This window comes from Emydura macquarii, unplaced genomic scaffold (genome assembly GCF_026122565.2).
Source record: "Emydura macquarii macquarii isolate MOO-44397 ecotype Brisbane River unplaced genomic scaffold, CSIRO-AGI_Emac_v2 contig_1263, whole genome shotgun sequence".
Classification (NCBI taxonomy): Eukaryota; Metazoa; Chordata; order Testudines; family Chelidae; genus Emydura; species Emydura macquarii.
In genome coordinates, this window is record NW_027131400.1 from 4,445,192 (window position 1) to 4,470,544 (window position 25,353).

Consider the following 25,353-nt stretch of genomic DNA (forward strand, 5'->3'; position numbering starts at 1 on the left):
AAATCTCAAAGATGGATTTATGAATGTCAGGGGTTTCCCACTTAGTTACGTTTTTCTTAATTAGTTTGTTAATTAATTAATTTGGTCATTTCAGTGATTGGTCCTCTACTAACATGATTATTTTATTCGGTATCATGGGTGAAATATAAAAGTCAGGTGTACAGTGGTGTAAAGTTAGATCCACTTCCACTCTTATTCTCAGGCTCCCTTAGATCTACTGCCACTCGCTTACCAATGTATAAGGCACACTAAACTGTAGTTTACATAACAAGACGACAGAATACGCCTCCACTCTCCATCTCACATCTCCTTACACCATTTTCTGGCTCTATACCTTTACAGTTCAGTAGAGTCAGAATGTATAGACCTATGGGGTCTCAGTGCGTAGAAGGGGGTTTAAATGAATGTTAGCGGGCCTAATTTACACCATTTTACAAATAATTTCTGAATTTATCCAGAGATACTAGGTCAAAATTAGAGATGAGTCTAAGAGGATGTAATTTGCAAAATATTCCTGTCCCAGAAGCATTCAGAATATATCAATTTAGGCTCAGCTTCCCTTTGTCTCACATCAATTTACTGACAAATAATCCACAGCCCCTTTCTCGTCACCCTGGAATTTGGCCCCACTTCTTTATACACTGCTTTTTTCAATCTTCTTTTTCTCATGTTTTGTAGCCCACATTAATTAATTTTTTTACTTTGCTGTAAAAAAGTGGTAAAAAATTAATATACAATATAATCACATGGATGGAAAAATGTTTTAAATTGCAATGAAAGTATAACCTAACAGGATTTAAATTTAATATGAACAGCTACTGTATGTCATCTACTAGGCTAAAAGGTCTTTGCTTACATGCCCTAGGAATTTAGATATAATATTTCATGTGGAATTATTTGGATTTTTTTTTTAGCTTTAGAAAAATGATAAAATTAACCTGTAATATAATCATAATGATGGGGAAAAAAGTTAAGGGAAATTTTAATAAAATTAGATCTTTAATTGGATTTGAGTTCTACAGATCTGAAATATGAAGCTTATATTTTATCCATTAAGCTATACAATCTTTTTCTTAATATCAGTGAGAAGAATGATTATGGATACTAGCTGGTGCATGTATGGTCCCATGACAGCAGTATAAAATATATAAAGAGTATGACTAAAAAATTATTAGGGGCTATAAAGTTCACACAAAGTGCATTATCTGGTTTATATCAAGATGTGCATGTGTATGTAAAATTTCATATGCATCGGATTTAATTTACTAAGCACCTGGTTTAAAACAGGTGCAACTTCCAGGGAAGTCTTAGGGCCAAATCTAGTGGTGATGTAAATGGTGGTGTGAGTTGGAAAGAAAAGTGTTGTAAAATGGTGAAATAGTGTTACTTTACAGCAATCTGACATTCAGTAGATATGCAAATGGGCAATTTACATACTGAGGGGCAAGAAGGGAATGTTTTAGAAAAATAACTAACAGGAAAGTGTATGATGAAGCTGGTACGATTATTTTGTTTTTTCTTCCCCCTTGGTTACCTTTTTGTGTACACTCCTTCAAGCTCTTCAGGGCCAAATTCTCCTCTCAGTTCAAAGAGAAGACAATTTGCCCCATTGAAATTTAAATTACATTAATTTTAAACACCCACTGAATGCCAGTGCAAAGTACACCTTCTTATACTTGTTTTCTCATGAGTTTACATTTGACATATAAATTATATCACTATATAAATCACAGCTGAATTAGCTTTCGCTGTTTACTCTTCACAAACACATGGACAGAAAAAAATAATCTCGTCAAATTTCTCCCTGCATTTTTCCTATAATTCTTTTGGCAACTAAGTCTAAGGAAATTTCAAAGAGCCAGATTCTCCTTTCTGCTAAGGCAACTGTGCATCACATAAGTCCGACGAAGTAGCCTTCAATCTACCGGAGATGGCCATTCCTCTAGTGAAGGAAAACTGTCCACTGGCATACATCTGGTGCAGGTGGCTCTGCCTTCTGCTATGCCAGCTGCCTCCCACTGCCAATGTAAGCAGATGGGAGGAGTATGTTAACTCACGGTATTCCAAGGGAGAGACAAGGGTGGAACAGGGAGGGGACTGGGACATGGCAGAATAGAATGGAACTATGCCGAGTATTCCCCAGGCATAAGGTATGTGGCCTCATGCCAATAGCCTAAATTAGGCTGCTCTGAATCAGTGATCTGCAGCTGCCACCTTCCACTACATCCAGATGCTGCTCAGATGGAGAATCAGCGTTAAACAAACAATAGATAGATAAAGATTCAGTATTTGCTATTAAAAAGGCAGTATCCCACTTTCTCTAGCAAGACTGATCATATATAAAGGATCTCGGATTATTGAGCTGTTTTTACCAGTGTCTGCATGGGTGTATGATTTATCCATATGCCCAAATAATTTTCATTCTACATTTCTTTCTTGCACCATTAGGCATTCTAGTGTGCTTGTTCTGCTGCTTAGGTCAGAAACTGCAAAGGCTAGCATTTCAAGGGTGGTGAATTCAGGGTAATGTCATTTCACACTGTTTGGTCTGGATCCTTTCCGATATGCGGGATGGACAGTAGATGTAAGATGGTTAAAGATTTAAAAAAAAAATTAATCTACCACATCATCTTGGCAAATCAAACACCCAAATCAAACATTTGACAGTGAATAGCAAACTGTTAGAAAGTATTCAAGCCTCTCTTGTGAATCCACGTGATTCGTGATAAAATTGGGTCATGTTGCATGTCTACTCTGTGAGTCCACTGGGGACTTGTACACAAAATTTCAACTCACAATGAATTTTTATGGCCAAGTTGTAAATGCTGACAGGCCTATAATCAGAACATCATGAGCACGGAAGTCATTAATCTTAGCAATTCCATGTTTTGTTTTGTTTCCTGAGGTGACATTAAAAGGTATGTAGATCCAGAGGTGTGCGTGAAAAATGTTTCTCAATGAAACCTACACTGCTTCATGGTCTATTTCCCCACATTTTCTAGGACAAAGCTACTTCCTCCAGTGGAACAAAGTAATATGGGCAAAGCGTCAAGAATACTTAGCTCATACTGGGTGGAACTGAGTCAAAAGAGAAAGAAATCATCTGTTGGGACTAAAACAATTACAGTTGTATATGCTGTCATGCTGTTCCTGCAGCAAAACCTCAATCTCATCTGGAAATACAGGGGCATTAAATCTTTCAGTGCTGTTTATGGTAGCATTCACTATGGATCATATATTATCAAAATAAAACAGCTTGTTGAGAGCTTATATTAGGGGCAGTTTCACTCTGAATTCTAATTTTCCAGTTTACAATATCTGCGAATTCCCTTTGATGAAATTACAACTCCGTAAATACTCTATAGTATTTTCTCCTCTTTCTCAGTATTTACTGACAACAATGAACTCGAATTAGAGTTTCAAAAGACAAGAATTCCCCCCCAGAAAATCTAGTACCCCAAACTCCAACCAATAACTATAACACATGCTGTGCAGTTTATAAGGGATACAACAATATATCCCTTATAAATACTGAAGCTGACTTACAATTCACTTTAGATCTCTTCTCTGGCACCTATCATAGCCTAGGACTCACCCTCATCATTGAGAGGACTGAGGTGCACCACCAGCCTGTCCCAGCATAAGTTGCCCCCCTTCCCCGATAAATTGTCATCAGTGGAGAAACCCTGGAAAATGTTGAATATTTCCCTTACCTTGGTAGCCACCTTTCCCAGGCAGCCAACCTTGATTTGGAGATCGAAAATAGGATCCATTGTCTGAACACATCCTTTGGAAAGTCACTCTGTTCTGTCTTTATTGACAGAGATTTGTGGATGGAAACTAAGATTCTGGTCTACAATGCAGTAGTCATCCCAATTCTTCTCTATGGGTGTGAGACATGGTGACATATTGAAGCCATCTTAAATGTCTGGAGTGGTACCAACAGCGCTCCCTTAGGAAGATTCTTTGTATCAGATAAAAAGACCATTGCGCCAATGCCAGCATTCTCTCTGCAGCTAACATCACCAGTGTTGAGGCAAGGATTATGAAACGTCAACTTTGCTGGGCAGGTCGTTGTGTGCGGATGGCTGATACTCGTCTTCTGAAGCAAGTCCTCTTTTCTCAACTTAGTCATGATAAGAGGACCCACAGGGGACAGAGGAAACACTACAAGGACACCTTGAAAGTGTATCTCAAGAAGGGAGGCATTGACCACACACATTGGGAAGAGCTAGTTGGCAATAGACTGTAATGTATACCAAGCCTCAGCCCTTTTTGAAGAGACTCACCTCGCTCAGGAGGCTGAGAAATGACAGAGGAGGAAGGAAAATGTACGACATCCCGGCCAGCAGTTGTGCTCTCTCCAAGCAACTACTTATCACATATATGGAAAAATCTGTAGCGCACAAATTGGATTCCTCAGCCATCTGAAATCTCATCAATGACTTTTACCCTAGCAGACTTCAACCGCATATTGAGGGATAGCTGACAATGAATAATGTGTGTGAGGGAAGCAATTAAGGGGCACGCACCTTCCTGCTCCTTCTTCCAGTCCCATGTGTGTAGTTTGAAATGCGTGAAAATGAAATTACCTATTTTTATCAGTTACTGGTCTGTCATCTCCTATCCTCATGGTGTTTATAGCTTTTCCTCTATTTCTGGTACTAGGGAACCAGTTTTGGAACATAGAAACCAATATGCCAGTAAGTCATGCCATATTACTGAGACGTAGGAAGGGTCTAGGTTAACCTGGAAACAAGCAGGCATCCCTGCAGAGCATTCCAACATTGCTCACTGTTTGAAATATTTTTCCTCACATATAGTAAAAGAAATTCCAGTTATATTTAATAATCCAATCAAATTATGCTGCATAAAACAGAGTAACAGGTGAGCAGAAAGAGATAGACATAGTCATGGGAGATGAAACCATTGTAATTAGATATTAAAGACCTAATAATAGAGTGGATTTATTTACTTAGAAAGGTTTAGCAGGACAGCTTGCCAGGTCATCTTTTTTCTTATGAGCCTCTAAAGGAAGCAGCTTGATATTGAACAATAATCAGAGCTATTTGATTAAATTAACTGGATGATTATTATCAAAATGTTATTCATATTTCATCAGCTGTAGCGAAATCCACTGAAAACTTAGTACATACGCAATCAAAATGAACTTGAAATATTAGGCAGGTGGTCATCAAATTTTCAAATAAAAATTTCCTTATTACTGGTCAGTTACATTTTGTTGGTAGCATTATCATTAAGGCTACAATTTTGGCACAGATATTTTTATTAAAAGTCTCAGACACAAGGGTGGAGTCCTTCCACCTGGGGCTGAATTATTGGAATTTTCAAGAAGTCATGGAGGTCTCATAAAGTCATGGAATCCATGACCTACGTGACATATTCGTGCCTTAATTATAATTGCTAAGGTATTTTGTCTTACATAGTTTCTGATGGTTTGTGAATTAATTTATATTTATAATATAACATTAGTTGTATGGCAGACAGTTCCTGCACAATGGATGAATTAAAAAAAACAGTAAAAATTTCATTGTGCAAGAGTTTTAATTTTCTGATTAGTAGAGGCAGTTGCAACCATTGGAAACGTAAGGTGAGATTTTTATGATCACCCATTGTTAACCAAAATGTGCTCCTCTTGACCTCATTGCTTTTGAAAATCCCACCTAAATTGTACAGTAGGTCTAGTTGCACAATAAAAAGTAAATTACATTGGTGTGAAGAAAGTGGAAGATATCTGTATTAATTTTAGGAATATTATGTGTGCCTCTGTTGGTTTGATGGTCATTGAATTGCTTGCTAAAAGATAATTATGGATTACACAGTTGTAGGTGGTTTTATTCTGCAAGAACCAAAGTCAATGGCTGTAGATAACCCCAATCACCAGTGTTTAACTGACAATATAGGTGTGATGGTCTTTTGTCTCTGTCCAGGTGGGACACAAGCACATTCTAGCTTAGGACAAGGTCAGGACCTTCAGGTGGGACACCTTAAACAACAAACTTGGAAACCAAGGCATGGAGGAGGAGAGCCAGGTTTTGCAGAGAAGTAAACTTTAACCCAGTCTCCAGAAAAGCAGATTACCAGGGATAAGTCAGGCCTAACTAAGTCTTCAGGGAAATGCTAAGATTTAGGTAAGACTAATTAATATATATATACATGTAGGCCTTTTTGTTGTTTTATCCCATTTCTCTCTGCTTGCTATGTGCCTCTGGTCAAATAAATAATACTTTATTTTGAAGGTGCTGTCTGATGTCACTGCATTTTCATATTGCTTCCAGCTCCCAAAAGAGGGAAGTCTAGAGTAGCTGCCAAACCCAGCTGGACCTGCTTGGCTGGTGAATAGATATGCTGTTGCCCAGAGACCAAGTCAAAAAGTGGGTTGAATCATGGGATTTCCACTATGACAGAAGTGAAGTCACAGGAACCGTCATTTGAAAGAGGTACCTACACGGAGACTGAGTTAAGGGTCAAAGGTACAGCTAACCCTGAATCATGACAGTTGATCACAGTCATATTTTCTCTAATGGTCCACACACAAGATTCTCCATTGCCTGCAGTCAATTATACCTGTGCAAAATGGGTGGAAAATGCTACCATCCTGACCGGGTACTGATTTATTTCCTCTTTAAACAAGAGAAAATGACAACACAAAGGTGCAAGCTAGTAAAGAATCAGGTCCATTCATATGTAAATAAAATATATATTTTTAAAAAATCCAACTGTTTTAACCAATTTGCTTTGGAATATCTGAGCAAGCTAGAAATGGGATTCTCAAGCATTCCAAAGCTATATAGCATTAGTTTTGTTCCAGGTGGTTTATGAGATAGCATACCTTGAAATGGTTATTGGTCTCTTGTATCACCTACAGACACAGGATATTTACCAGGCAGGGAAGGATGTTTTCAGCATCCCAAATATGTTAGACCAATCCATACCTGAGTAGTCAGAATCTTACTTTCAAATTTCACTCCAAAAATGGCACCTTTAATATCACAATACCTCAGAGCATCACACTGAGTATTAGGTGAGTATTGACGCACAGCGAAGAGTACCAAATATTGTGGTGTGGCGCTTGATGTGGCGTCCGCCCGGCGCCTCTAGGTCTGGCGTTTCCCTCAGCGGTCAGCCCCCACCGTAGCCTATAGTCCTGGCCTGGGCCTGTGGGGTCTTCACCCCTTCTCTGGGGAGAACTTTGGCCATCCTAGCTGCGGCCGGTGGGGTGTGTCCGAGCCCACCCTCTACTTCGGACACCAGCCCAGGGACCCTGATGGCAGCAGCCTCCCACTGCTAGTGCGCCTAAACTGTTACAGTCTTTTCCCTGAGCTGCTTTCCCACAGTACCCTTCCCGGGCTTTAGTAGCCACCCTCCTGGTAGTGGCAGCTTCTCCCTACCGTGGTTCTGTCCCCCTAATCCGCTCCTGGTTGTCGCTCTGCTTCCTTCAGCTCCTGGCTCCTTACTCTCACAGCTCCAAACTCCCACCCCACTCTGACTGGAGCAAGAGCTTTTAATAGGTCTTGGGCAGGCCTTTAATTAGCCCCAGGTGGTCTCATTAGCCTAAAGTAACCCCTTCCCAGCTGGCCGGGAACAGGGCTCTGACCAATCTGAGGCTTACATATCTGCCTTTAGTGACTCTGTCATAGCTACTTGACCATACCTTATCACAATATGGAGACACCAAAATCAACATCTCGCAGTTGCTGACTTTTCCTTTGAGGTTTCTCATACAAGTATGTGGTCAGGCAAAACAAGTTAAAAAGTTAGAGCAGGTTGAAACTTTCTAGTGGAATAAGTCAATTTTAACAAAATTTCATTTTGAGAAAAATTGAAAAGAAAGGGGGGAGGTTCATAAAGCTGGAGTGGAACGTTTTGACTTTATTAGAACAACATATTTTGATGTTTCATTTCAGTGATGTTTCATTGTTATAAAATTTACAATATAAATTTAAATACATTTCTAATGATTATAAATGATAAAATAAAACTAAAACTGGAATGAAATATTTAGATTTTATCAAAGCAGAATGTTTTGTCTGACCCGAAACAATGTTTTTTTGTAGTTTTGTAGGAAATGTAGTTTTTGTAGGAATGTAGTTTTGTAGGAAATTTCAAAATTTTTTCTTTTTGTTCCAATTTGGCATGTTGAAATTTCCCATAGAACAGAAATGCTGAGTTTTGACCATCTTTAAAGACATATATAGCAACAGGGAAACAATAAAACAGCTCTAGAGTAACATTTTTAAAAACAAATATTTAAGAACCTTAATAGAAATGACCTGAATTTCAAACTATCAACAGCTATCAAACTGAACCAACTTCCACCGAAGTCAAAGGGAGCTTCAGGCTTTGAAAACGAGGCCACCTCTATCTATGTGACTAATTACTGGTTTAGGCACCTAACTGTAGGCAGCTAAGTTAGAAAATATTGACCTTCTTTTACCATTACTCTGATGTTAGTTTGCATTTGACACACTGTTTCCATGTCTAGTGAACTAAAAGGTAAAGACTTATATTATTGGAATATTGCCTAAGACATGGTAGGAGTAGACCTTCTCCAACTCAAATTCTGAAACAGCTGTTTTATTTATCATTACCTATATAAATTGTTGCTCAGCTGTGACACCTACTAACATAACACACTGATGTATAGAATACTGACACCACAGCTGGCCTGATTAGTCAACACACTGTGTACCCTATTAAAAATTGACCTTATTTATGAATTTAAGGTCCAACTGAGAATTACAAGTTCACACTGAGGCTGTGATTTTTTTCTTTCCCCTGAATCTTAGGTGGTATCACTGAAAACCTGGTTCAAAGAAAACAAGAGAATGTAAGGATCATAGAGATGTGAGTATATATTTTAACAAATCATTAAGCCAGCCTTGTTATACTAAATGTGACTTATAAGTTATGTCTTTATTTTGCTGAGGATATCATTTGCTTTGGGGTTTTCCTATGACACAGAACTATTATGTAGAAAACCATGTTAAGCAAACAATGCTAAGACATCACATCACGTTGCTGAAACAAGATTAGTGAACTTTATGAGTTTTTTTCGATGTACAGATCAGCTGAAATTAACAGGAATGGATTTATTGTCCCTGGGAGGACGTCAATTTAATGGATTTATGAAGCTCTAGTAAACGCCTTCCCCTGTTGGGAAATGATTAAAACAGCCTTAGTATGAACATATGAATCAGTAAGCTTACTTCTTATGATAGCTAATGAAACCCTATTACAATGCTAGGTTATTGACCTGTACATGTGATACAGATCAAGTATTGTATCTAAGGAATACAAACATACCTGGCAAAGGAAATGGTCTTGTGAGCATCTATCATTTTTTATAAAGTCTAGAAAGAGTGATTACAGTGCAAATTACCAGTCACAGTAAAATACACCTGTACAAAAATCAAGAACCGATCCAAAATATTACATTATTTGTTAAGCCAACTCTATTAACAGCTTCCAAAAGGAAATGCGAGATTAAAACAACAAGAGCAATATTCAGAAATGAAAGCAACAAAGTATCAAATCACGCAAGGAGTAATGATGAAGTACAGGAAAAGGATCAATGAATAAAGAGCTCATGGTATATTTCCCAGGGGAACACAAGAGATCAATGGACTAGTGTAGGAACAGAGTTTTGATTAGTTCCTGAATTTCTATCATCTGTCAAGGAGATTTTTCCCCTTGTTGTTGTGGATTTCACATAAATACGGCTGCTGTTGGACTGCCTGAAACCCTAAGTGGAGATAGCTGCAGTAAGTGCAACAGCTCCACACAATGAGAAGAAATGAGAAAAAATATAAATATAAATTTGAGATGCAAAGAATCAAAAACCCGCAAATTTTTCTCCTCCTTTCTAGCAGCAACAGCACAAAGGAAAGAGGACCCACAGAAGAGGACAAATCTGGAAATGTAATAGATATTCTATTCCCTTCTGTACTCAAATGTAGAAAAGGATCATTAAAAAAAAGACGCTGCCAAATTGCAACATTTAGTTGAAGTCAAGGCCTCACAAATTCTGTGGCTATAGAATTTGCTGTGCAATTCACACTGAAGCACAGAATTGTGATCTGGAATTTAAGCTTTCATTAAAAATAAGATTCCATTTCCAATCCTCATGGTTGTGAAGAAAATGCTGAAAACATGAACTGAGTGCAACCAGTGTTGGTTTGTCTTTTTTGAATTGTGTGCAGATATCCTAGCATAATGCACTGAAACTTCCTCAAAATGCACAAAAATGCACATTTATGGCAGCTTATAGAGTGCACACACTACATGCCCAGCTACCATGGTATAAATAGCAGTGTAGACAGTCAGGTACAGCTGAGGTGAGCAGAGCAGAGGGCCCTGCATGTCTGAACCTAGGGTATTTACACTACATGGCTTTCTACACACCCAAGCAGTGCCTCCCATGTCAACACTGCTATTTTTAGCAGTGTAGCGTCCTGCTACCTCTCTGCTACCAGAGCCTTTCCCTACTGCAGTGAAAGCTCCAGCATCAGGGAAAGGTTCTAGCAGAGGGGTGGCAGCAGGGAAAGCTGCCAGAGCCTGTCTCCACCGCAGTCAAAGGCTCCGGCAGCGTGTCTTCTCACACTTGCTGCAGCCCCTTTGCATCACTCCAGCATAGTGGGCATCACTATGTATTACTGCAATTTTGCTAATTAAGAGTCTGTAAAAACAGCTAAACTGTCCTCCTGAGGATACCCCAAGGGACGTGGGGAAGGCACAGATGATGCAGAGTCAATATAGTGGTTCTCCACCACCCCTTTTTCTGACCCTGCTGGAGTGGACATACCTTTGGAGAAAGGAGTGTGAACAGAATGTTGCTTCCCTACAATAATCCTGGGGCTATAGGCAACTGGGCACAATTTAGAATTTCTGCCATCAGGATTGGGGGAATGCAAAGATTACATAGAACCACTTTGCTTTCCTCTCTCCCACTGCTGTGTTGGATGGACCAAAGAATCTGTATCAATTACTTTTCATTGCTACATTAGCACAGCACTGGTCTGGGATACAGCAGTAGTTTGATACACAGGGCTCATATTACCTCTGATCCAGCTACATATTAAAAAAACCAACACTCACCTTCACATTTATTCACTCTAACCTTTTATTCTTATTATTACTCTATTATTTGAAAAGCAGCAGTGTGAAACCCCATTGTGATGGGCTCTGACTGGATGCACCAGGCCCTTTGAAGCCCCCTGCTGGAGGCTTTATGGTCCTATTACACTCCACTCCAGAAAAGGAGCAGTGAAGATGGGTCCTCCAGGCCTGCCTAGAGAGGCTGCAGGGAAGCAGCTAGTCAGAGTGCAGCAGGCCCAGTTAAAAGGAGCGGCAGAGCCTGAGTAGATCAGTTCCTGGCAAGGACCAGAGGCATAAGGAAGGGGGCTCCTTGCTGGAGCCCAAGGGAGAACCAGAAGACGGGTTCTGGTGATATTGGCATTCTGTGAGGAAGAACTTCAGCTCTGCGATAAGGATGAAGAGGAAGGGCTATTTGGGAAGTGGCCCAGGGAACAGCAGTAGCAATTATTGAGACAATTATTTGAGGATCCCTGGCTCAGGACCTGGAGTAGTGGGCAGGTCCGGGTCTCTGCACCGGCCACTGGCAAGGTGGCCTTAGCCCTGAGAAGGGGATAAGGCTTGTTTAGAAGCTCAGTTGAAGGGCAGGACTTAAAGAGTTTGCAGGGAGAAAGCCCTGGGGGCACTGTGCTATACCAGGGCAAACACACACTTAAAGCTAGTCCAGAAGGGGCTGAGAACTGAGCCCAAAGCCAAAGACACCAACAAGGGCTGTGTGACTTAGCCGGAGGGCTGAGCCATTGAAGACCCACCTGATGATGTTAACTGCTGACAGAGGGAGGGTTGAAGGGAGCAGAGAGAGAGTGTGTGCGCGCGCGTGCAGTTTTGCACCTGACCAACAGAGGTGCTCATGAGAGGTGAATGTTCCCCGTCACATGGGTGCTGTACAAACACTTAGTAAGAAAAAGTCTTTGCCACGAAGGGTTTACATTCAAAACAGACAGAGAAAGGAAGTATCTTTTTACAGATGAGGAATTGAGGCATAGAGAGATTAAATGACTTCACTAAGATTGCAAAGAAACTTTATGGAAGAGCTTGGAATGAAATACAGACGTCCTGAATCCTAGTCCAATGTCTCAAGCACAGGACCATAAATGTAAAAGATGCAAGTCTTGTTAGTTCTATTAGAAAATACACAAACTGTCCCATAACCAGCACTGTTCCAAATGCAGGATCCCCAAGCCAATCTGCATCTCTGTTCCTGACAGATCAATCTACTCCTCCAAGCCCCAATTTCCCTGCACAGTTAAATACATAACTAAATAAAAATAAAAAAGGAGGAGGGGAAAACAAAAGATCCCCAGCTTGGTGCTTGTGTAACTGATACTCCTTAAAGGCCTCTTCTGCCTCACCCATCCTGTGCAGCTCTGATTGTTCCCCTAGCACTGTCACGAAGGGGAGAGGTGCTGTGGGCAGCAGGGACTGGCTTTAACCTGCAATAATGCATGGAGAATGGCCATCAGTCAGTGCTATATCAGGGGTATGGCTGAGTCAAAAAAGGGCCAGTATGGAGAATGATGTTTTCATGGGAAATACACCATATTGTGTATTTATGACCCCATCTACATGGGCAACCTGACCATGTTTGAAATAATTTTCAGAAACTCACATTCAAAGTGGTTCTCACCAATAGAGGCGACATATGCAAGGGGGGGGGGGGAGAGGGAGACATGTGTCCTCCGCAGATTTGCTGCTTGGCTTGTACTGAGCACGGTCAGTAATATCTGCTGAAGCCATTGCCCTCACTCTGCCCCCCTCCCTCCAACTATCTGCAGGTATGGTTGTCTCTGCCCACCAAGAAGTTGAACAGGGCATAGTTTTGCCCTAATGGGTCTGAGAAATTTTCTTTTCCAAAATCCATTTAAATGATACTCCAGCTATTGCCCAGTTGAGCAAGTCCAATCCCAGATGGGTCACTGAAAATGAAAATGGTTCAAAGCCTGCTGGATTGATCTCTTTCCCCACAAAGGATTTCAATGCATCCCACACACAGTTCATTAATTAATCCTCATGATCCTTGGTAAGGTGCTTGTGGAATAAAAAGGGATCTCTTCAGCAGCTCTGGCCTGGGATACAGCACCAATTTGACAGGGCATAGAATGAGGAAGATTCCAGAATCCAAGGGAGAATGCACGGGAGATGGGGGTTGGCCAGAAATTCAGCGTGAATTCAGGGCCATGGAAAAAAATATAAAATTATTCACAGGATAAGTTCTATGAAGACATAAATCATAGCAGCATAACTCAAACAGAAGACTGAATACAATGCAAATGGACCATTAGGAATCAATCAATCAATCAATTAATTAAATTCATTCATTCATTCTCCAAATGGCTGTTGAATTAAACCATGTTCCAGTAATCCCTATTATTTGGTAGTTGGGAACAAGAAGGGTTTCTACAGGTATGTTGCCAACAAGAGGAAGATTAGGGAAAGTGTGGGCCCCTTAGAGAATGAGGGAGGCAACCCAGTGACAGATGATGTGGAGAAAGCTGAGGTAATCAATGCCTTTTTTGCGTCTGTCTTCACAGCCAAGATCAGCTCCCAGACTGCTTCACTGGGTGGCACAGAATGGGAAGGAGGCGAACATCCCACAGTGCTGAAGGAACAGGTCCAAGACTATTTAGACGGATTGGATATACACAAGTCCATGGGGCCGGATGCAATGCACCCGAGGGTGCTGAGGGAGTTGGCTGAGGTGATTTCACAGAGCCATTGGCTATTATCTTTGAAAGCTCATGGCAACAGGGGGAGGTCCCTGAGGACTGGAAAAAAGCAAATATAGTGTCCATCTTCAAAAAAGGGAGGAAATTGGATCCAGGGAACTACAGACCGGTTAGCCTCACTTCAAACCCTTGAAAAATCATGGAGCAGGTCCTCAAGAAATCCATTTTAAGGCACTTGGAAGAGAGGAAGGTGATCAGGAACAGTCAACACGGATTCACCAAGGGAAAGTCATGCCTGACCAACCTGATTGCTTTCTATGATGAGGTGACTGGCTCTGTGGATGTAGGGAAGGCGGTGGACGTGATATACCTTGACTTTAGCAAAGCTTTTGATACTGTCTCTCACAGTATTCTTATCAGCAAGTTAAAGAAGTATGGGTTGGATGAATGGACTATAAAATGGATAGAGAACTGGCTAAAGCATAGGGCTCAATGAGTAGTGATCAATGGTTCCGTGTCTAGCTGGCAGCCGGTCACAAGCAGAGTCCCCAGGGGTCGGTCCTGGGGCCAGTTTTGTTCAACATCTTCATTAATGATCTGGAAGATGGGGTAGATTGCACCCTCAGCAAGTTTGCGGATGACACTAAGCTGGGGGGAGTGGTAGATACCCTGCAAGGTAGGGATAGGATACAGAAGGACCTAAACAAACTGGAGGATTGGGCCAAAAGAAATCTAATGAGGTTCAACAAAGAAAAGTGCAGAGTCCTCCACTTAGGAAGGAAGAATCCCATGCACAGCTATAGACTGGGGACCGATGAGTTAGGCAGAAGTTCTGCAGAAAAGGATCTGGGGGTAACAGTGGATAAAAAGCTGGATATGAGTCAGCAGTGTGCCCTGGTTGTCAAGAAGGCTAATAGCATATTGGGCTACATTAAGAGGAGCATTGCCAGCAGGTTGCGGGAAGTGATTATGTCCCTCTATTCGGCATTGGTAAGGCTGCATTTAGAGTATTGTGTCCAGTTTTGGGCCCCGCACTACAAAAAGGATGTAGACAAGTTGGAGAGAGTACAGCGGAGGGCAACAAAAGTGATTAGGAGGCTGGGGCACAGGACTTATGAGGAGAGGCTAAGGAAACTGGGCTTGTTTAGTCTGCAAAAGAGAAGAATGAGGGAGGATTTGATAGCAGCCTTTAACTACCTGAAAGGGGGTTCCAGGGAGGATGGGGCTAGGCTGTTCTCGGTGGTGGCAGATGACAGAACAAGGAGCAACGGTCTCAAATTGCAGTTGGGGAGGTCTAGGTTGGACATTAGGAAAAAGTTTTTCACTAGGAGGGTGGTGAAGTACTGGAATGGGTTACCTAGGGATGTGGCGGAATCTCCAGCCTTAGAGGTTTTTAAGCTGAGGCTTGACAAAGTCCTGGCTGGGATGATATAGTTGAGGTTAGTCCTGCTTTGAGCAGGGGGTTGGACTAGATGACCTCCTGAGGTCCCTTCCAACTCTAATAATCTATGATTCTATGACTTGAGAAAATTGGGTTTTGTTCACACTAATGTTTGGGAATGGCTACATTCATATGGATTTCTATTCATATTAATACTCATGTGCAACATATGAATAAGGGTATGTGTGGATGAAAAAGTATTTGCTATTCCTTTTTTCCTACTCATAATTTGCAAAATCCTGTTAAAAATGCCAGTCATCTATAACTCAAAGAATAACTTGCAACTCAGGTGATAAATCATATACCATAAATAATAAACAGAAAATAGTTGATGTGAACAGTTTGCAAGCATCCCATGAAATATGTTTGTACATAATATTCATCAAATACATTAATAGAAACCAGAAAGAATTTTAGCAGAAATCAGAAAAATTCTCCATCAGAAAAACAGGCTAAATGCATCTGATAGTAACACAAGGAATCATCCTACCAGCTGTATTTCTGAAAGACAATAAAGGTTAGGCCAAATCTACTCATTTTCTTTCAGTTCTTTCACCTACCATCATTTACTACATAACATACACTTCAGTCTCTAACACACTGATATATTGCACCTCCCACAGACCAAGTTGGAAGGTATGTATCCCCTATTAGGTGCACAAGTTTAAAACTAGAAACTGCTACAGAGAACAATCCTTGGTTTACAAATCAATATTGAGTTCTGATGAGGCTGATACTTGATAGCAGTAATGTCAAACTTTGCACAGCTATAACCTTAGTTTACAATGATGCATTTAGCCATAATGCTACTATTTATATCTCTATAAACTTAGTTTATGGTGATATAAATAGCAGTGCTAATGGCATTAACAGCAGCACTCAACAGCATCACAGCTGTTGAGTGCTGCTCTTACACTATTTGTATTACTGTTTATATCATCATAAACTTAGCTAGGTAGTCAAAGATGCCTCATTTACCGTACAAGAAAGATGAACATCCACATTTTAGATCCAAAGTGGAGCTCTTTATATCGGTGGTTTTATGGTCGTTTCTTTCCCTTTCTCCACCCATCTTAGACTCTGCTAGGAAGTTTTTATGAGCAAAATGTAACTTGCATGAGCTTAGGTGGGAAGAATTAACATTTTCCTATGTTCCAACAGTGCTATAAGCTAACCAGGAGCAACAGCAATGAGAAAACAGCCCACTTACGGTCTCCTTGACAGCGCACAGGACCCACAGTTAGTTTGGATTCTGATCCAGATCGGTCAATATCTCCAACCACGACTTGACTCACTGGTAGATGTTCTTTGTAAGACAAAAGCCCAGTGTCTTTTCTCCTGAGACAGAGAAAAAGAGAAACAACACAAATTAAACATTTACAAAGATTTTTTCCCCTGACAGTAAACCAATCAATCACCACGAGAATAAAGAATATTGCTGAAAAGCAATAATTCAACCAATTCAATAACATTACCCTTTAAGCTCTGTCCAAAATCCCATTTATTTGATTTAATATCTTATATTAATATTATCATATGTACTTTTGTAAAACAAATATATTCATTTCAGCCAAGACAATCTCTCCAATGGTTTCATTGGATGTATTGTTTTGTTTTTAAATCTTTGGTAAATTTAATGCTCCTGAAAGGTTCCAAATTGACCGCTGTGTAAAGCAGGGTCTTCTACTAATATACAAAGGATTCAATAAGGGTAGCCATAATACAAGCTTTCCCCACAGTTTGCAGCAAGTGTAACTCAATCCCATTCTATAAGGCACAGCTCTAAGGGGAATGCCCATTCAGACTTTTTCTTCTCTTCTGAGATGGTTAATGAGGTTGCCCACTGTGGCAGTGGTGTATTTGTGATGCCTGTTTACTAGGAAAGGGATTGATAGCAGCAACTCCTTTCACAGAGAAACCCGGTCAGAACAATTTTTTTTCTTCACACCCAACCAACTGAACTGTGTGATTTCCCTGCTCCTCATTTTGGAACTGACCACAGCCTTTACCCATTTGGTCAATGGTACTCTGTTGATTGTTTAGCTTGTTTGTTTCGAATGGAGAGGAGCTTTCCAACATCTCCTAAAGATGTATCCTTTTTGGCCCCAGCTGTGGCCAGTTGGCACTCTAATGATAGAACACCTGGTCATAGGATGATAGCATTTTCATTGCTTTTAATAATTTTAGCGCTGCATTGATGACGAAAGATAAAGAATTAAGAGCTAAAATCTTTTGGTTCACCCCCAGTACATAATACAGATGGACAGAGACCTACATTTTAGTCACCTCACCAATATACCTCAGTACTTACGTGAAGTGAGGACTGATTGATGTTTTAGATCAGGTGCCTAAAATGAAAGCATTAGAACAGCAATTGTGCTGTTCCTTTAGAACAGAAAGCAATAACTTAACTAGTCACATCTTCTCTCTTTCCTTGAACCGGTTTTTTTGTCAGAAGCAAACAAACAGATAGGCAGGACAAAAGCAGCCATACAGCTCTTGAGATGTGAAAGATAATGCAGCCTTGAATTTAATACAGGTTGTTACAAATATTAGCGAGACCCTATTGTTAAAGGCATGAAAAAAATAGGACGAGGCAAAACAATTTGGCCTAAAAGTCGCCCAAGCTGCATAACCCAAGAAGTGAAGATACATATAGTCCTCTTTTTTACAGCACCTTTCTAAGTGCTTTAGTAAATCAGCAACTAATAGTAACAACAGACTTTCCAACCTTCTTTTTTTACAAATCAATTCCTTTGCTCAACAAGAACACGATACGAGGGATGATTTTAAAGCCCTAGAAAATATACTGAGTAATATACTGTAGGGAGCAATTGCATTTTGGGATAGACTACATGCTCTGAAAGCCTTTTCCACTTCTATCTTCAATGACTTTATGACCCTGTAACATCAGATTCCTGTTATCCAGGAGGCAGAGCAGGGATTTGCGTGATCCAGTAAAACTGAGAGTTTCTCAGTAGCACTAATACACAGTCTCCAGTTACATCAGCTATTGACTCCTTCTGAAGTGATGGAAGATAAAACTCTTTTAAAAAGAAAAGCAATTAAGGTAATTAAAAAATAACTATCATTTTAGAATGACAGCTTGATGGAACTTGTGTCTGCTCTCTGTGATGAAGAGAGTAATTAGATATTTAATTACTACATTTTTGAGAAAGTTAAATGTTTTCTGAAAACACTGTATGAGAATTTTCTTAAATCTTTATGTTATCCCCCTTTTAGAACTCACACCTTTATCTCTGCAACCATTCATTTCTCCATTCTACAGCAGTTCAAGAGGCTCAGACCATTAAACTGAGTATGGTTGGCCACCCTTCTAGATTCAATTAATTAGTGCATCTGCCAGAGGAGACTGCCAGTAGATGAAGAATGGAGAGAAGGACCTTTCATATCCTTGAGTCTAAGTGAGTTTCTTCTGCAGATTCTGCTAAATAATAACAAGCACTTATATAGGGCTTTTCATTTATAAATTTCAAAGTCCTTTACAAAGGTGGATGAGTATCATTATCTTCTGTTTACAAATAGGAAACAGAAGAGCAGGAAGGCTAAGTAATTTGCTCATGGTCACAAAATGAATGAACAACAAAGCCAGGATTATAATTCCAGGTTTCCCGATCCCCATCCTGATGCCTCATCTATGGGGCCCTATCCTCTCTAACAAAAATTCAATGCATGTTATCATTCTACTCTTAGTAAGATTTTTTCTCTGAAATTGTTTTTCGCTGTTGACTGTTACCATTTCAAAAAGGCTTTCAAATCAGAGGCAACTATTAAAAATATAGAATTTCTTTAGAGAGTGATGAAAAGAAAACTACACCAATGGCATTCCTTCCCCCACCCCCTCCAAAATTAGTAAACAGTTTCAGCCCCAAATAATGACTTTTCAACACTCTACCAGCTATAAATGCCACTGCCTTTCCATGGAATGAAAATGACTAGTGATGGTTCCCCCCAATCTTTTACTAACATTACTGATCAGCGTTCATACTAATTATTATGGAATTAACACAAAATACTGTGATACCCTTTGGTAACTTTAGAGCCCTTGCTGTGAAAATAAAGTTAAGTGTTACATAATTACTTCCAGTAGTTTTCTTATGATTGATTATTTGTCACCATGGTAGGAAACTTCCTCTTCTCTGAGAGGAAGAATAGATCAGTGTTTAGACTTTTAGCCTAGGACTTGAGAGAAATGTGTTCCAATTCCTTCTCCGCCACAGCCTTCCTGTGTGACTTTGGGCAAGTCTCTTAGTCTTTTTATGCCTCAGTTCACCATCTGTAAAATGTAGATAATAGCACTTCCCTGCCTCACATGTAGTGTTGTAAGGATAAATACATTAGCGATTGTGAGTTGCTCAAATGTCACAAGGATGGGGGCTGGCCTATACTACAAAGGCCTGGCCTATACTACAAAGTTACTTTGACTTAAGTCACTTTGCATTGACTTATTTGTGCACGAGTCTACACTCATATTTGTCTACCACTGACATAAACACCCCATTACAGTGACGCAATAACACCACCTCCCTAAACACCATGACTGATGTCCTGTGGTTAATACAGCAAGTGAAGACACTACGTAACCTAACAGTCCTCCAGCAGCTGTCTCACAATGCCAAAAAGTGACTGCTCTGGTCATAATTATGAACTACTGGCCGGGGGTCACAGAGACTGGAAACCATCCCCCTCTTTAAAGCCCCTGGATAGACCTTTTCTTGATTGCCCAGCTTGACAATCTCACCTAGCAGCTCTCCCTTGTGTGCAGCTGCCCAAACCATGATGCTGGCTACCCACTCCAGATGTGCTCCTGCCTGTAGTAGACAGGACTTACTGGAACTACTTGGCCTGTGGGGAGAAGAGGCTGTGCAGGCATAATTATGGACCACATACAGAAACATGGACATCTATGAAAAGATTGCACAGGGAATGGTGACAAAGAAATTCAACAGGGATCAGCAACAGTGCTGCGTGAAAGCAAAGGTATTGCAGCAGGCATACCACAAGGACAGGGAGGCCAACAGTTGATCTGGTACCAAGTCACAGACCTGCCACTTTCACAATGAGCTGCATGCTCTACTTGGTGGAGATCCCACTAGCCCCCTGCAGACCACCATGGATACCCTTAGTGGAACTTGAGACAGAGACCCCTGCCATGAACAGTTAGAAGGAGGTATATTCAGTGGGAGGGGTCCAGTTATGCTGCAAGCTAGGATCTTTTCACAGCTTCACCGCAGCTGAGTCAGTCCCACCAGTCCAGCATGACCAAGCCCTATCCAGGGGAAGGAACCTCATGTAAGTGTGTGCATGCATTCTACCTTAAAATGTTTAAATGTGAAGATGGCACTCGACCTAACCCGAAGTTAGCAGGACGCAAATATCTGCTTTTCACTGATTTACTCATATGAGAAGAGGTAGAGATACAACAAACAGAGGTACAGTTATCTGTTTTCATTCCCTGGAGAGCTAGGTGAGGGTTGGGAGGGACTTGTGGAGCTGTTTGTTTATGTACACAGGGACGTCCCTTGTAACCTGATTGCAACGAGACTTCCATGGAGGGAATCTGCAATCCTTCCCCAAAGATTTCTAGGATGACATCCTTATTTCTTTCTCCGTGATAGGACACTTTCCTGTGCCACTCCGTGATGACTTTGAGAAACACAATTGCAGTAAAGAGGCTAGTGGCAGACAGGCCTGCATGGCTTCAGGATGCCAGCAGCAGCTGTGTTCTCTGTGCCTTTGTGACTCTTAAAATTGAGATATCAGCTAAAATCACCACCACCGCCTCTGGAAAATAGTGCCAATATCCAGTGCCATTACACAAAGCACTACACAATTCCTAACAATCCCCAAAATTCAGGCCCAGGTAGAGCACAGTCTGCCACATCACCTTACTATGGCTGACTGTTAAAATGCTCTTTCAAGGCTTCCCTCAGCCACGTAGCTATTCTAGTGACCCTTGTGTCTGGCTGTTCAAAGTCAGCAGACAGCAGCTCCACCTCTGCCCTCCAACCTAGGTACCAACTTTTCCCCTTTTGCCTCACAGAAATTATGCAGGACACAACAGGAAGCTATAACCATTGGGATATTTTTCTCACTGAGATCCAGTCTAGTGAGTAACCACCACCAGTATCCCTTTCAATCTAGCGAAAGCATAGTCTATTGTCATTCTGCACCTGCTGAGCCAGTAGCTCAATCTTTCTTTGGAGCTCTAAAGTGGCCAATGTATGGCTTCATAAGCCAGGGGAGTACAGTAGGATGGTCCCCCAAAATCACTATTGACATTTCATCACCACCAATAGTAATCCACCAATCAGGAAAAATGTCCATACTTTCAGCTTTCTGAACAGTCCTGAATGTCATCTATTGGCCCATCACTGCTCAGGAACCCCACAGCTGCAAATCCACCCACGATGTCCTGCACATTGTCTACAGTCACAGTCCTATGTAGTAGGATATGACTAATGGCCCCATTTACTTGCATGACATTGGCCTCTACTGTGGATTTTCCAATTTCAAAATGATTTCCCATTGACCAGTAGCAATCTGGTGTTGAGAACTTCCACAGTCTGATCGCTACTCGTTTCTCAACTGCCAATGCAACTCACATTGTTGTCTCCACGTTTTAGAGGGCTGGCACAAGCTCAGCATACAGATCCAGGAATATCGTCTTTTGCAACCAAAAGTTCTGCAGCCACCACTCATTGTCCCAAACCTGCATTATGATGTGATTCCATTTATCAGTGCTCATTTCTCAGTTCCAGAAGTGGCGCTCCACTTTTTGAAGCTACTCCACAAACACCACCAACAACCTTGAATTATTTTTCCCTGTGCCCCTTAGCAATCTGTCCTCAAAGAAACTGTCATAACCGCCATTGTTGTGGTGCCAAGGGATGGCATTGTGGGATGCAGAAAGTTACATGATGGAAACATGCTTGTTCCAGCCTCCCTGTGCAACTTGTGCATGCCCTACAATGCATTGCAAAAGTTCCCCATAAGGTATTGTGCTGAAGGATGGGGTCTGACATAATGGAATACCTATCCATGGTGCACCGCATTTTGCACTGACACAAGCACTCCTTGTGATTACCTGCATGCACACAAGCAATATACTAACTGTGGTGGTTTTACATCAACATAACTTGTGTCAATCAAAGTTGGTAGTGTAGACATGGGCTAAGACATAGATAGAGAATTGACCGGTATTTCAATATACTTAATAACTGGAGTTTAGTGTATGCACTCAGCTTTTCTTTGGTGTGTGTGTGGTTCTTAGTGACATACACTTTGATAAAGTCAAAAACTTTCTAAACCAAAGGCTGACTAAAATAGTGGATTTACACTATATCAGGAACACTGAACAGCTAGATGTGATAATGCTACCACTGCTATTTAAGATCTTACACATTAAGATGGTGCAGAAGGTTTTCCTCACCAAAGAAAATCCCCCTAAGAATAAGGATTGCATTCATAGCATATTCCTGTTAATAGTCAAATGAGATTGAATGAATCTCATCAAATCCTGTAATTATCATAAGAGATTGATGACGTCAGTAAAATTGTCATATTTCTAATTTCCATTCATATATTCATATTCATATATATATTGTTTGTAAAGAGCTGCCAGGTATTTCTGAATGAAAAAGGTAATTGTTATTGTAAGATTTATTATTGTTGTTGTTTTGATTATGATCAGTTCTTTACTTGTTTTATTTGTAATATTGTATGTAAAAAAGAACATGCATTTTGTGTACATAAACAAATGACGTATTCAAATAATGTTGAGATTCTGTATTGCTCATCTAGTTATTTAAAATAAACATGCCTAGGCATAGGATTCTTTCTTTATCTTCATTTTTGTGAGATATCAATAAAGGCCTTGCATCCCACTTATTTAAGCTCTGGTTCAACAGTCCATTCCTATACAGCAAAGCACATAAGCACAATTTAACTTTAGGCATGTACCTAATGTGGAGGGTGTCTTGAGTGATTTACTGAATAGGAGTAGACTTAAGCACATGATTGTTGCTTAGCTGAACTGGAGCTTCAGTGCTGAACTTTTTATTTTTACTTAATTAGGATTACTAGTGATCAAAAGAATACACACACTCAAAGTGCACAATTTCCTTGTTATCTATCCGTTACTAGATCCAACTTTTTAATATGTAGTACCTCCATAGTGATCTCTTTATTTCCATAATCTACTTTACAAGAGTGTAGTGAGGCTTAGTTAAACTAATATCTGAAAATGAATGTCTGTTTAAAAAAAAAAAAAAAAGCTTTAAGGAGGTACAGTGCCAAATATTATTTGTTTTCTTCCAAAAAATAGTTGGCAAGTATTCTATTTAAATTTGAGATGCTAATATCAGAGCTAACATTACGGAGAATCTAATTAATTATAGAATTCTGGCACCCGTCTTGATAATCTGGGAGCTATTTCATTGCTGATAGGCATGCAGTAATGAAAGATTAAAAAGAAGGCTAAGCAAACAGGCTCGGATAAAAGAAGAATTGGCCCAAACCTGTATTCTAAATTTAAAAGAAATTTTTGGAGGTTTCGATATAGTCAACTTTTTAATTTAATACATATTATGTAGTATGCACAATATATATTGTCCAAATTCACTCATGTCCTCGTGCCTGCCTTTATTCTGAATTCAAGTATCACACTAATAAGACTGAAACCTTAAATTTCCTTATGAGTTGCTGTTTTGGAGCAAGAGTTTCTCACTCATCTCCTGTCCCTCTCTTTCTCTCTCTCACCTCAGGAAGAATCATACATCTGAATAAGATCTAGCGCACAAATGGGACATATACAAGTACATGATATTTGTATGATATTTTCATTAAAATATGATATTTTCATTAAAAATAAATTAAATCAAAGACCAAATTCTGCCATTGGCTACACTGTGTAAATGTAAATTCTGTTATAAATTTGAGTAAGTGAACAGGTTAAATGATCTCAACATCAAAAGCATGATGCACACAAATAGTCCCATAAGGAAAATGATGTACCAGTTAAGATCCAGGTAGACAATGTGAGGGGGTCTCAGTATCAGCTATTATGGAATTTTTAGTTGCACAGAAAATTGGAGCTTGCTCACAGTATGTCTCTGTTATGTTACAATCCAGAAATTAAAGTTATCTCCTTCCAAATGGACCACTGTAAATTAACTATACCAAAGCAGGCACAGTCCATGTTTTACCTCAAGGCTTAAGATTTAGCTGTGCTTCTTCCCTTTCTTCTATTCTCTCTCTCTCTCCCCCTCAGCCTTAAAGCTACAAAAACTTTAAAATTACATTAGAAAATAAATTTTCCTCCTTGGACACCTCTCAAATCTCATTATCATCCTGTAACACTAACTCCCTTAATTAAATCCAGGTTAATTTAAATTATTATAAACATACTTATGAGGATTAGTCACTTTAATTGTGATTAGAAAATGAATACTTGATGAACAACACATTATATTATTCATAAATTCAGTAATAAAATTCATAATGCTACTGAATGAAGTTAATAACTTTTTGTTTTTATTACAGATATCATGAGTCTATTGGGAATCACGAGTCTATATAACACATTCCAGCACCCTGGGGGAATATGCAATTGAACCGGACCATTTCATTTTCAGGATAGACAGACTCCTTAACAAGGGGAAGTCTAGAACTCTATTCAGGGTCAGAGGGCAATGCATTAACTTCTGGGACAGTTTTGATATTTAGAAAATCACATGGGACCTACTCCATTGCTTCCAATTCTCTGCCTGACAAGAGATGGGACAAATCTATGGGCATTCAGAGGAGATTTCATGTTCACAAATGATCCTGAACCCAGTGCTGGTGGATGAAATTGAACCTACATGCCTGAGGAGTGAGAAGCTTGCTTCCCCAACATAAAACATTTTCATAGCTGGCTCAGTAGTGTTTGTTCCTCAGGGCTATTGCCTGGTAGAATCTCTGGGATCTCATATTGGAAGAAATCTTAAAGAGGGATATATAAGAAGCTGAGTAACCCTAGCAATTGGAGAATAACCATGACGACTCCCTGCGCTCTGGCAGGGTGTTCCTTTCAACAATGATGCTCACCTTTGGGTGAGACAAAAATAT

At 40.1% G+C, this 25,353-nt stretch overlaps 1 long non-coding RNA gene across 1 annotated transcript in view; it reads right to left on the reverse strand.

Annotated features, from left to right (window-relative positions):
• LOC137154616 (uncharacterized) overlaps positions 1–25,353 on the reverse strand; it is a 65,099-nt gene that overhangs the window by 10,966 nt on the left and 28,780 nt on the right. Inside the window, exon 2 of the long non-coding RNA XR_010920249.1 lies at positions 16,433–16,560. This is a non-coding gene — a long non-coding RNA (uncharacterized lncRNA). The remainder of the gene's footprint in view (positions 1–16,432; positions 16,561–25,353) is intronic.